Consider the following 12,667-nt stretch of genomic DNA (forward strand, 5'->3'; position numbering starts at 1 on the left):
CGAGAAGTGGCTAGTGCCAACGACAAAGGAAAACGAACCGTAATAGTAATAAGCAATCATCACGACTTCTTCTGAAGGAAACGACATGAACAAAAGCTGGACGAGCAACGCTTCTGTTCCCGTCCGAAGTATTTTTCTCACTACTATATGCATGACCAGCTAGGCCATAGTCTTGTAATAAAGATGCCTGAATACTGTTTCTTATTTTTCGTGAATATGCGGTCGACAGTCAGGACTGTGCCATTTCTTGTTTTTTTTTCGAGAAGTCTATTATAGAATGAGGAGAAGACCACACACGTACGTTTAGATTCAGTCATAGATAGTCCATTAGATTAGACACACCTAAAAATCACACCGTGCACTCACGGTAAGACTTCTTCGCCATCGTTGCGGTGCAGGTACACTTGAGTGCAGGTTTCATACACATGAAAGTTCACTGTATGTCCAGCTGTCGACCTTGCTGCATTTCCAATATCTCGTATGTGGGCATTTCCGAAGGGATCTTGGTGCCATGATTCCACCTTCATATTGATACAGGGCTACAAAAAAATTGAAACGTGTCCACCACTGCTCTCCGACCTTCAAGGAGTGGCGCGCAGCTGAGATGGGGTGTGTTGTTCTCTTGCTTTTTGCAGCGCAAAAGAAAAAAAAAACAAATTACACCGCGTTAACATAAAGAAAATCAATTTTTCTAACATCAAAATAAAAAAAACCCGGCGAGTATTTTTGTTTTGTCTCGCATCGAAATTATACCCCGTCGTGAGCAGACGTGGCGACTCGTCGAGGAAGCCCAATTGCGTCTTTTGCTTATTGGAAACAGGCGCATTTCATGAATGACTCGCTGCTTTCGAGGGGTGTAAAACTGCTGCATAGACGCAAACCGCACTTGTGCTTACAGAAAGTTTATGAAATCGTAGAATGTTTGCATATCGATAACAAATCAACGTCGTAGAGGGCGCCACACTTCTATATATGGGAGAGTAGCAAGCCGTCCAGAGTCCCTACTAAAATCACCATGTCAGCTTACAGTGTGTATTGGAAAAGTGTTCAACGACTTAGAATACGTAGCACTCTACTATAGGATAGCAGGAAGCCGTTCCCATTACAAACAACGTATTTTAAAGGATGCCGTAGTCAATAAGGTGCGTTTAGATAAAATGCTTAACGATTTTGAGTACTTCGTACTTAACTATGAGAAATCAGTAATCTGTCTTTAAACTATGTGTAAGGTGTGTTTAGAAAAGGTGTTATACAATTTCGAATACTGCGTGCTCAACTATGAAAGAGCAGTGAGCCGTCCCGATAACTACGAGGACCTCAAAACAACAAATAAAGTCATTACCTGTGTTTAGATGAAGTGGTTAATCATTTTAAAGTATACTTCGTACTCTACTATGAGAAGGCAGAGAGCCGTCCCCGCGAGCTGCTATGGGAGAGCAATACGCAGTCCCGTTGACTTCACATATAGGTGGGGGGGGGGGGGGGGTGTTAGAAAAAGTGGGTAACGATTTAGAGTACAGGGTGGTCTACTATGGGAGAGCTTAAAGCCGTCCCGGAGCGTTTTTCTCGCACGTTCGTGGCGAAAGTTTGCCAATAAATAACTACTAAAAAAAAAGTGAGTATGAACAAGATTGACAGACGCCTTGTCAGTGCTATATATATCCACCGTGGCACTTACAGCCTGGCATGATGGGAACCGTTTTGATTAATCGAATAATGTAGCGATGGTGTAAAGCACGGTGAACATCATGGACTAATGACTCTTTTTATGACCACCTACAGGGATCCTTTATGGGACGGGGAAGATGAGCCTAGCTATAATGATATAACATTATTATTCTGCGATATGAAAAGCGGCAGAACAAACAGCTGTTATACCATGAAACGATACTTCGCTTGTGCGTCACATCCTATGTGTTCTGTCCGGTTTCGTGTATACCAGCTTCTTTCTCATTGCCAAAGGGTGACTTCGTATAGTGCCGGCAATCTGTTTAACTGCGGAGCAGTTTAAATGACCTCACTGTTCTTGCCTCACGTCCCGCGTTGTTCTCGCGCCGTGGGCGTCACGCAGGTCCCTCCTTTGATTCACGTAAGCCAACCAGGCTGTACGTTTTGAACGCCATCACATACTTGTCCGTGAGCGACAGCGTCGCCCGAAACAGGCTTCGTTTAATTGTCTGTCAACGTGTCACCAAAGCGACAGCCAAGAGTAGCACCGGGAGTTAGATGCACCACGCTTGCAACAGTAAACATGAGAAACCAGTTGAAAAATAGCCTATAAAACATAAAATATGTAATCAAAGAGCAGTTAGCACAATGACTGGAATGTAACAGAAAAGAATATAAAACATATATCCCGTAATAAAGTGTAAAGAACATAAAATAGCCGATATACACAAGGAGACAAACGAACAGAAAAAATCTGAAAGGACCGGAAAAGGTCGAGCAGGTTCTAATTGGGGTGCAAGTGCCTTTGATTGTTTTTCTCTCCTTCCACCATCCCTTGAGCCCACGTTCTCAATTGCGTCTCCGTGCAGGAGAGTCCTTGCTACTCGGACACACCTGGGACGTTCGGGAATCGAACCCGCTACCTGGCGCTCGGGACAGAAACAACCTCCGACAGATTCGTGCAGCGGGTTACGCGAACAGCATTCCGACCCTTATGGCTCCGAGGCGGCCGTCCATCACGACTCCGACAGCGAATCTCGCCCGTCTCCCAGGGTGGGCGGGAGGTGGTGCCGCGTGCGGAGGCACACGCTCTACGCCAGTGCAGATGTACGACATGTCCGAGTGTACGGTCGTTGCGCGTCAACATCGCGTACACGTCCCTCACTGTATTTCTCTCATCCGCGCGGCATGCATTCAAAGAAAGCGCACGCGGCAAACATCAAAGCGATCCTGGCGCGTTGCTTCCGGGCCTCCTATAGAACAATAGCAGGTCGACAGCCTTTTCTTTTTCGTAGCTGTCAAGGACGCGCGGGCAAGGCCAGTTCATCATGCTCTCTCCAATCTCGATCCCAACGCGTCTTGTACTCAACGCGCTTGCGCCATCTGTGAGAGGTTTCGGAAGCGCATACCGTTGCGTCATCTTCGGGACGTGAGTGCGCTGACCTCGTCACGTAAGTGAGTACTACGGAAAACGGCAATGAACTAAAATGACGCTCAAAAGTCCAAAAATCGAATATATATACATATATAACTTACCGAAATCTTCCTTGGCTTCTGCATATAACTGATCCGTAAGTACTAAAGAAGTTTATGGTTGCGGCGTTCCCAAGGACTTTGTTTTCGAGAGGCACCGACATGGCGTCTTTGATCTTCCTTCCAGAGTTCTTCAGCGCTTGGAATGGCCCAATGAAGTTACCATCGCGTAATTATCGAAAGGCGGAGCTGAAACTTACTCCAGGAGGACTGTATTTCTCCTGAAGTGGTTAACGATTTCCAAGAAAGGTGGTACAAGCAGGCGTATGGTGTCCAAGCACAGTAGGCACAAGACGCACAGTCCTCATTGATGGTTTAACGGTTACTATGCACGGCTGCTGACCCGAAGCACGGCCGCCTGGATCGGCGCGTGGCGATCCATGGCTATGGGAGCCTTCATGTGCGCGCGTCTCCGTGTTTTAACGCGGAGACGCGCGCACATGAAGGCTCCCTAATCCAGGCGGCTGTGCCCGAAGATGACGGTTTCGATTTCGGCCGCGGCGTTAGAATTTCGATGGAGGCTAAATTGCTCGAGGACTGTGCTCGAGCAAAAGTGCTCGAGCACTGTGTGGTGTCGGTGCACATTAAAGAACGCCAGGTGGCCAAAATTTCCAAGGCGCTCCACTATAAGGTGCGTCTCATAATCATGCACTCAAACCTCATTATAACAAAGTTGCATCTTACACGAAAATAAGTGGATGATATCTTTAAATGGATTCTAAAGGATTATTTCTAACACTATATTCATTGCAAACCTATTCTTAATTAACTTCGCTATAGCCGATATTTTGTTATGTATGGGTTCGTTATATTGATATTTGAGTGTATGTGGATTAAGCAAGTAAACCCCCACATAATATTGTTGTTGTTGTTGTTGTTGTTGTTGTTGTTGTTGTTGTTGTTGTTGTTGTTGTTGTTGTTGTTGTTGTTGTTGTTGTTGTTGTTGAACGCGTGACTTTTGTCGGCAAAAGAAACAATACATTTACAGCTGCATGATTTTGTTTAATTTCTGTCGTTCTTCTGAAGCAGATTTTTCGTGCAAACGTTGACTTTTGTTACGTGTCATTGAGGCCACAGCGCTGAAATGAGGAGGACAAGAAAGGCAACAGGACGTGCGCTAGCCATCAACTGATTAAAAATATTTATATTTTGAAAAAGCCACAGCATTTACTGGCGATGCTTGTGCTGCCAGTATAAGTGCTATGGATATCTGAAACATGATAACTTACTGTTGTTGATGTCCTCCGGCAATGGCTCATGCCCAGTACAAGGGCTTAGTCGAGAAGTGGGTGGATTTTTTTTTTTGCTAAGTTGAGTACGGTAAAGTTACTAGATGTTGAATAATAGTCATCAATTGCCAATTATTGCTAATGAAATGCTTAAAACTGGCAGAAACTCGGAAGTCGCTTTAGCCTCAGTGATCAATAGCGTGTTTTTAGTTGTCTTCCTCGGCCCTGCGTGTCACTTCACGATACGACCCAGTTAGCTACCGCAACAAACCAATTTGCCAAAAAAAAAAAAGATCAGTGCTCCTGAATTAACCCTAGCTCTCAGTTAAGATATACTTCTTTTTCGATTTTTGGCTTTTCTTTCTATATAATTTTTTTTCAGTCCAAAATTACTTTGTGTTTGTAAAACCATAGGCCTTTACTTAAAGATCCTGCCACCCGGTTCTTGGCCGATCCCCCTTTGTGGGTGTGTGCCAGAGTAACAAAGATTATCATCATCATCATCATAATCATCATTATCATCTCTAAGTTCCTCAATACTCAAATAAAGTTCTTGTTATCTGATGTCCTGAATTTCACTTATGGGGAGCTGAACAAGACCATCACGATGATGTTTATGACGATGATGATGATGATCCTCCTCCTGACGACACTGGGAATTGTTAATCGTAAGTCAATCTGTTTTTTTTTTGTCTGATTTATTTAATAATTTATATTGTGGACGCGTGGTGACCATGAACACGCACTAGAAGCAAAGCTCGTGAAATCGAATGACTGCGTGTCTTAAGGGTATCGCCATCAACAAGAGGACCCATTGGTTGGCGCTCTTGAGTGCATGACTGTGGCATTCCTATTGAAGTCTAAGATCACCGCTTTGCCGTACTTATGCGCACACCAGAAGCCGGTCTCATAGCTGCCAGAGCATTATGCATGGCTCCCGAGACACAGAAGACACAGAGGACGTCGACAGCAGCGCGGCGACCTCGCGTCATACTCAGGACAGCCAAACGTCGGTGAGCAGTTCAGGAAGCAAAGATACCGATCGCAAGCTCCGGTGTTCTTCGTTGCCACCGGCACGATCGCCAAGGACTTTGCCGAAGCGCAGTGTAAAGCCCTTCCTTCGTGATCCGTCACATCGGGTCCGACCTGATGAGGACCGTGCCGTGGGTTGCACGGACTATCCGATCCAACGGGCTACCACGGAAGACCTGGACCGACTTGTAGTTTTAGTTCATCCCCAGCCGTCATCGCGAAGAGGCGTAGCCCTCATGACGCGGCTACAGCCACGTACCGAGTTTAGACGCATCCGCGACAGCTTTTCTCAACTGTGGTTCCTCTGCATCCTCGCGCTTGCCGCCCTCTCCGTGCCCGCAGGCTTGGTGCTCGCCCCGATCATCAGGCTGCAAGTGGACCAAGCCCTCCGCGAAGTGGCTGGTCCCACCGCTCCGAGGTTCGCGACGCCATACCCATGGACCGGCGTGCCTCGCGAGTGCCTCCGTTCAGTGCGCATCAATGACGTCATTAGGAAGCTTCACGTTGAGCATCCAGCGCCGCTACTGACGAGAGCTAAGCATCGGGGAGACCTCATCTGCGTCTTCAACAACTCGCGGTTCCGCAAGCAGTTGCTCTGGGACTACGTTCCGGCCTCGATGCCACTCCCGTTCTGCCAGTCCTTACTCTACTGGTCGGTGGCGGTGAACGGAGGTAAGGTGCACGACCGCACGCCCGATTTTGACGTCAACTACGGTGTGTGGAGGCTTAAGAAGCTGGCGTCTTCGATTTCAGCGAACGAAGGCCTTCCAGACATTATGGTTGCCCTGGGAGGCTATGTGGAGGACGGTGCGCACTTTTCACGTCTCGGCCGTGACACAGCTCTTATGTCTCGGTTCGTTGCCAGCGCCGCCACGTTCTTGTTCAAGCACAACATCACTGGCGCCCTGGTTGACTGGAAGGGCATCGGCGGCCACTGTGGCTCGAAGGACGACGCGAAGACATTGTCGCGAATCCTGCAAAAGCTTGGTGGCCTGCTTCGCTTGAACGGCATAGAATACCAAGTGGGCGCCGTGGTAGCAGCGGTCAAGGGCATAGCCAAGCCACTGACCAAAGCGATTGCAGCCGTCGCGGACATCATTGTGTACGAGACGCACGAAACAGTCGACTACAACGTCTACGAAGGATGCAGCAAGGCAGCTGGCCTGACGTTGCAATTCATGGGCGACATGTCGCGCGCCATCGGAGCAGTGAAAAGCCCGCCAAGGCTGTGTATTTCGCTCAGCGCTGGCGTGTGGTCCACGCTGGCTTACGACTTGGCCGGAACCAGTGTTGTGATTGGCGGTTCTGGATTCTACAAGATCAGCCGGCGCACCGGAATGGCCGCCGCGTTCGAGATGTGCACGGCGCTCGCGTACAGCAGCGTGGTCAAGAACGACAGCCTCGCTGGATGCATTCTGTACAACCTGCGTGCCGTGAACGTCTCCAGCGAAGAGGTGGTCGTCGAGTCCAAGACGATTCCGGTCGCGACCGCGGTCGACCGATTGTTCGTCTATGAGAACACGGACGCGATTGTCACGCAGGCCGACGCGACGACGACGCCGAGTCGTAGACGATGCGTCGCTATTTACGATTTGGACTTCGATAATTTCAGGGGTGTTTGCGAGTACCAGAATCTCCCCAACCACTTTAGGCTGACACACATCGACAGTGCTTTGGCTTGATCTATTAGACGTGGTTTCAAATGAAGCGTTCAGGTGCTGTTGCGCTAATGTAATACGATGGTTATATGTTTTTTCAACGCGTTCCTATGTGTATAGACTGTATTGAATCAAGAAATGCAACGATATAATACTGTCGACGTGCAGATTTCAGCTATGCAGTGTTGGCGTCACTGGCGAGACTAACATACAAGTTGGCAAGAGTGGAGCACTATATTTTGTTAAAGCAGCCTCTCCCCGTTTTTTGAAATCTGCCTTATTGCGTATTGTTTTCCCAACTTAACATGTTACATATTTTGCGAGTACTGTACTTCCAATCATACCAGTTATAGCAGCCCAAACAACCAATCAAGCTCTTGCACTGCATGCTGATTGCGTCATGCACGCGAACGATATAATTTATATGCATGGCCCTCACTGTGCCTTAGGTGTTTTGTTTATGCATCCACATTACGGTAATAGTAACAAATCGTTTCAGGAAGTTTGGAGCTTGTTTGTGTTTTTATTTTTCATATAATACGGGACAGACGGCGTTGCGGCTAGTTCGTCTTCGAACAAGATCTGCGGCTCAAATTAGGCATGCCGCTTCAAGGCCACTCGCAATAATGCCAAACATGCTGAAAGACGCTGCTCTAACGCTGGGATTGCGGTCATTCCAAACCCAGAAGTGAGCATTTCCTTCAAGACATCGCAAGCTCAATGTCGGGAAACATTGAGTATAGACACATCCAGCGCAACCGCTACATCTGTCTTGGATTGGGAGAACCCGCGAGACCGATCAAAGAGCACACCATCCGCTAATACATGACCCGCGACGCGAGAAGTCAGTAATACATTTTGAAGGAAGTGACCACGAGCTGTAGCGATCAGTGGAATGGATCAGCGAGTCTTCTGCAACGCCGTATGGCCAGCTTGTGACTCTTCACCTGGGAGCCGGGGCAGGGATTGTCGATACTGTTCCTGATAGCAAGCTGTCTGTTTAACAATACACCCCGTTCCTTCACGTGTTCCAAACAGCAAGCCAATGCACTATCGCTTCTGAATAAACGTTTTGTATCTTATTCTTTCTGTCGGCTACCCGCTGTTCTGACGACGCCGGTGACCGTACGGACGTCACAGCGCGACTCTCGGCTCTCCGTCGAGCTTCGTCCTCAAAGGCGTTCGCCTCCACGGCGTCGGCGAGGTTAGCCTCCGGAGACGTTCGGCGTAGAGAGAAAAAAAGAAGTAAATAAAGTACATCGTGCTCTGCGGGAAAACCAATCCTCTTATTTATGGAAGAAGGCGGATTTTCTGCGGTCGCGCCGTGGCTCCCACGAGGTTTATTGCCGGGTCACCATCAGTGCGGCCCGGTGCGAGGGATAGTTAAGTGCAAAGCCTTTCTCTTCCCACGAGATCTTTGACATTATTCTGCGTTTTCTTTCCTTTGTTTCTTTTGCTGCGAAAGCAAGAACAGTGCCGCGCGTTTGTCTCTCGTTGAACGCCGGCGGGTGATTCATGGTAATCTTTCTTTTCACGTGCGCGCCGAGGAAGGGAGGAAAAGTATAGCGGAAACGGAAGAAGCCGACGACTTAGCCGAGGAGGAATGTCGTGTCACGCAACGGAGGCTGACGGAGATCGCTGGAGAACGAACGTCTTATACGGTCACTTTTCATAAAGGTGACAGAGGATTGCCGATTGTTTACGTGAAATTGCCGAAGACCTGAGAAGTGAGTGAGTGAGTATATAGAGGTGACTTGTGGTGAGTGGGTAAATTGAGGTCAATGTTCGAGTTGAGGTACGAGTGGCTGTGCTGAAACGAGTGAGTTGAGGTGAGGTATATAGGTGTGCGAGTTGAGGCGGGGAAGTTCAGATGCATGCTGACCAATCAGGGACGAACGACGAATGAAAAAAAATGGCAGCATATCTACGGAGTGAATGATGGAGAGTGGGGCGAAGAATTCGTCCGTCCATTCGTTCTTGCTTCCGTCCGTCCATGCGTCCGTCAGTGTGACCGTCCATGCGTCCATCAGCCCGTCCGTGCGTGCGTCTGTTCGTGCGTCCGTCCCTGCGTTCGCCCATTCAGCCGCCCCTGCGTCCGTTCATGCGTCCATCCATGCATCTGTCTATGTGTCCGTTCGTTTATCTATTCAACACTCCAAGTACCACCATCTCGCATCTTTTCACCATATATTCTCCATATAGAAGCACCGCCATCCAGTGGACATTCCAAGGACTAAACGAGAGGTGGCACACGCACACTTTCTTACGGCTTGCGCTTCGGGTCCACTTCCCACCTTTAACCACCTCGAGTTCATGGTATATACTAGTTCACTGTATTTATGGCACTGCGGCCGAACGCTCGCTAAACCTTTCGAAAACCAAGGAGGTTACGCCCAGCGAGTATGACGTAGCAAACTTTTTCAGTCAGATAGTGCTCAATGTACATGCCAATGGCTGCTAATGGGAAATGAGAGGCGGAGAATTCGGCTTTTACTTTCTTACGGCTTGCGCTTCGTATCTACTTCCCATTTTTAACCACCTAGCTCGAGTTCATTCATGGTATATACAAGTTCATTGTACTCATGGCACTGCGGCTCAACTCTCGCTAAACCTTTCTAAAGCTAAGGAGGTTACACCCAGCGAGTATAACGTAGCAACCCTTTCCTGTCAGATAGTGCTCAATGTACAATGGCTGCTAATGGTGATCGCAGCTTGCGGGTTAACTAAAAGCCGAATGCTCCTGTCTCTCATTCCCCATTAGCAGCTATTGACATGTACATTGAGCACTATTTTTTATTGTTCAGCAACGCACAGAAGTCTCTCACCGGCACCACCTTGGAGGTCAAAATGTTATACTTGTTACATACTATGGGGAACGAACGGGTGTCACTATAAGGAGCTTTGCCCCTAAAAAAATTCCGCCATATCCACAAAGTGAATGATGATGAGTGGGCGAAGCTCCGGAGGTAAACCCATAGAGAAATAAAAGGTGAAGAGTGGACACTCCCGTAGACCCCAGCGGCCCAATCGCCCCTAGCACACCTGGTGGTTGGTGAGAGCAAGTGGCGTGCGCTTCCTGTTTCGGTTTCACTGGCGCAAATTTTGAATATTTATTTTTTTATTTTTATTTTGATTAAGTTATAATAAAAAGATGCAGGTAGAGATAATTCACTACGATTTTATTCATCGCGCTTGTTCTTGTTCTTTTGTTCAATTGTTGATCACTTGTGCTTTTGGAACAAGTGATCAATGTATATATCAGTCAAAGAGAAAGAGTATCCGCAATGTTTTATTCAAAGGCAAGGTAGAGTCTGAGAATATAAAAAGCACAATATGACAAAGGTAGACAACAAATGCATCTCGCCTTACAAATAAATTGTAACAAATATTGTAACAAATACAGAGAGAACACAGACAACGCACACATCGCTATAGTTGGCAGAAGCCGTGAAGCTGGGTAAGTAAGGATCTATGGCAAAAACACAGCGCACAATGCTGAAGAAGAAGGAAGAAGTGACATATACACAGCAATGAAGTCGCGAATCACGCCTGGGGTTAACCAAAGTAATGCATAGAAAAAAAGAGTGCACGGAAACCACACGACACAATAGAGCAGAAAGGCAAAGGTGCGGTGTGCTGGCTGTGCTTAAGAACAGCTAGCCGAAAATGAAAAAAAAAAAAAAGCAGACTTGATGCCTGCTTGTCCTCAGAAAGGTAGGGCTTTGCAGCTTGCTCACTACGTGAAAGACAAACTTTATGCTACAACACTGGCAGGTCTTGTGGCTCTTCTTATCATCAAAAACTTAAGATCCCAAGTGATTTGCGTCTGGGTGTTGCTGTGACGCTTGCGAGCTAAAATAGATTGTAGTCATCACTTATCCAGAATTGCGGACCTTAATTGATGTTACGAGAGCCGTATTACAGGGCTAATAAATAGCAGAAAGAAACCACTTTGGCTCATTACTTTTCACAAAGGCTCTACATCGTACGTTATCACTCACAAGCTATATAAAAATAAAATGGCAGCGTCCACAGCCCCATCAAACGCTACAAGTTTGGGTATTCTTTTGAAAATTTTGATGGGCGAGATGAGGAGGTTGATGAGAAGCTAAAATACAAAAAGCGTGATAACGTGAACTGTGCCCACTTTATACTGTGTTCCTTACCCGCTCGAAGACATTTCAACAAGCGGTTTTGTTATCAATATATTACTTGAGCTGGAGAGATAAAGCATACACAGTGACCAAGCGACCCACAGTAAAGTGTACAGTTCGCCCGTATTTGCTACAAAAATACAGTCAGGATACCCAACATTCTTTTCAAGGTTATGTAAATCACTTCGAGCGAATACACAGTGTCCCTACTCCTCATAGCGGGTAACCAAAACAATGTATGCAACGAATGAGTGGTTAGTTTGGTGAGGCTGTCTCCGCAGTCTTTTGATAGTTTTCCGCTGTGCTGCTACTTTGGCTTGCAGATGTTTAATGGTTTGCTTGTACTTCATTGATGGAGACATTGTCGCTGGCACACAGGAACGGACTGCAATAAACAAAAAAATGGATGTAAAAGCGAAGAACAACTAATCCCATACGAGCACTTTCCTCGCTCTTTCAGACCCAAGGTGCACAACTTTCTGTGGTGCAAAGTTTTCGATTCCACTACCTAAAAACAAACCATTCACAATGTTGACAATGCACAAAAAAAATGAAAATCACTGAGAGCCCACCCTTACATTTTGTAAGTGCACACGTTGTGTCCTTTTGAGGATAGTTTCCTCAGAATATCCTAAACATAAAATAGCACATTAAAAACAGCTGCAATAAAAGCATAGTCACCATTTTCACTAGGGCACTCAGACGTGGAGCTGTTGGCGGAGACATCTTCTGGAGGGTCTTGTGAAGCTTGTTCAGTGCCTCAGACAGTGCTGTCGGAACAATCTTGCGAGCGGCCTGCGGAAGTCTCAATATCAATCCACTCTGGTGTTGAAGTGAGCATACAACTTACCGGTCACACAAGTTCCTTTTGTGACAGCTGAACGACTGGTTAAGGTTCTCTCCGGCAAGACGAAGTCAGCAGAAATTCTTTCACCAGCTACAAGGGAGCTGCCACCTGAAGAGGTTTGGTCAACAGTCAATTTGAGTAAAAAAAAAAAAGGAATCGCGACACTGAACGCACCCTGTTCATCGGGGCACCTCAATGAGTGGGAGCCGCTTCTTGAAGCCTCTACCGCAGGTCTTGAAGAAATGAAATTACGACAATGTGTCAGTAAGAGGCTTAAAATAACACAAACTGAAGCTCATCCGCACATTGCAGTGCAGCTTCTGCAGTCATGTCACCGTCACTATTTGAAGCGACGTTCGGAGAATGTGCGTATATGTGCAGTTGGTACAAGTTACAAAGCTTGTAGCATGGGGAAACTTAAACAGCTCTTTCAAATGCGCAAATTGGTCGAACGTGGAGGAAAAGAGAAGGCACCAACTAGGAAACAAGTGATTTGTGATTTTTCGAATTATCAACAGTGCCAGCTATCACCGATGAACGGTATAT

At 47.0% G+C, this 12,667-nt stretch overlaps 1 long non-coding RNA gene across 2 annotated transcripts; it reads right to left on the reverse strand.

The window, feature by feature from the left end:
- Positions 1–10,798: 10,798 nt before the first annotated feature.
- Positions 10,799–12,460, reverse strand: LOC142790445 (uncharacterized). Of its 2 annotated transcripts, XR_012889525.1 has the most exons (4): positions 12,296–12,460; positions 12,125–12,229; positions 11,956–12,069; positions 10,799–11,659 (listed from the first exon to the last, which is right to left on the reverse strand). It is a non-coding gene; the product is annotated as an uncharacterized LOC142790445 (long non-coding RNA). The 2 variants fall into 2 exon arrangements; XR_012889524.1 differs by lacking the exon at positions 12,296–12,460 and having other exon boundaries at positions 12,125–12,266.
- Positions 12,461–12,667: the final 207 nt, after the last annotated feature.

This window comes from Rhipicephalus microplus, unplaced genomic scaffold (genome assembly GCF_043290135.1).
Source record: "Rhipicephalus microplus isolate Deutch F79 unplaced genomic scaffold, USDA_Rmic scaffold_107, whole genome shotgun sequence".
Classification (NCBI taxonomy): domain Eukaryota; kingdom Metazoa; phylum Arthropoda; class Arachnida; order Ixodida; family Ixodidae; genus Rhipicephalus; species Rhipicephalus microplus.